The following is a 1,461-nucleotide window of genomic DNA, read 5'->3' on the forward strand; positions in this document are numbered from 1 at the left end:
ACTGGGTGTAGTTGGCACATGCCTGTAATCCCAGCTATTTGGGAGGCTGAGTCATGAGAATTGCTTGAACCTAGGAAGTGGAGGTTGCAGTGAGCTGAGATTGTGCCACTGCACTCCAGCCTGGGTGACAGAGTGAGACTGTGTCTCAAAAAAAAGAAAAGAAAAAAAGCCGGGCACAGTGGCTCATGCTTGTAATCAAAGCACTTTGGGAGGTTGAGGCAGGTGGAGTTTGAGACCACCCTGGCCAACATGATGAAACCCTGTCTCTACTAAATACAAACTTTAGCTGGATGTGCTGGCAGGCACCTGTAATCCCAGCTACTTGGGAGGCTGAGGCAGGAGAATTGCTTGAAATCAGGAGTCGGAGGTTGCAGTGAGCCCAGATTATGCCACTACTAGTAAAACTCCATCTCAAAAAAAAAAAAAAAAAAAAAAAAAAATGCCAGAAAGGAAAAGAAAAAGAGGCTGCACATAGTGGCTTGCATCTGTAATCCCAGCACTTTGGGAGGCTGAGGTGGGTGGGCCACCTGAGGTCAAGAGTTTGAGATCCGCATGGGCAATATGATGAAACCCTGTCGCTACTAAAAATACAAAAATTCATGCCTGTAATCCCAGCACTTTGTGAGGCTGAGGCAGGCGGATCACGAGGTCAAGAGATCAAGACCATCCTGACCAACACGGTGAAACCCTGTCCTACTAAAAAATACAAAAATTAGCCAGGTGTGGTGGTGCTGCTTGTAGTCCCAGCTACTCAGGAGGCTGAGGCCGAAGAACCACTTGAACCGGGAGGCGGAGATTGCAGTAAGCGGAGATTGCGCCACTACACTGCAGCCTGCTGTCAGAGTGAGACTCTTGTCACAAAAAAAAAAAAAAAAGCCCCAAAAATTAGCCAGGCGTGGTGGCAGGTACCTGTAAGCCCAGCTACTCAGGAGGCTGAGGCAGGAGAATCGCTTGAAATCGGGAGGCAGAGTTTGCAGTGAGCCAAGATGGTGCCATTGTACTCCAGCCTGGGCAACAAGAGTAAAACTTCATCTCGAAAAAAAAAAAAAAAAAAAGAAAAAGAAAAGATTTATAACTTACAATTATTTCCTCTCTCTTTTCTTTTTTCCTTTGAGACATGGTCTTGCTCTCTCACTCAGGCTGGAGTGCAGATGCAGAATCATGGCCCACTGCAGTCTGGACTGTACAAATATTTTCTGTTATCCTATGAGTTGTCCTTTCATTATCCTGTGGGTGTCCTTTGAAGCACAAAATTTTACATGTGGATAAAGTAGAATTTCTCTATTTTTTCTGTTGTTGTTTACACTTTTTTCCTAAGAAGTCTTTGCCAGGCCGGGCGCGGTGGCTCATGCCTGTAATCCTAGCACTTTGGGAGGCCGAAGTGGGTGGATCACCTGAGGTCAGGAGTTCAAGACCAGCCTGGCCATCATGGTGAAACTCCATCTTTTTTTTTTTTTTTTT

Source organism: Sapajus apella, unplaced genomic scaffold (genome assembly GCF_009761245.1).
Source record: "Sapajus apella isolate SASKATOON/1434 unplaced genomic scaffold, GSC_monkey_1.0 scaffold38, whole genome shotgun sequence".
In the NCBI taxonomy this organism is placed as follows: domain Eukaryota; kingdom Metazoa; phylum Chordata; class Mammalia; order Primates; family Cebidae; genus Sapajus; species Sapajus apella.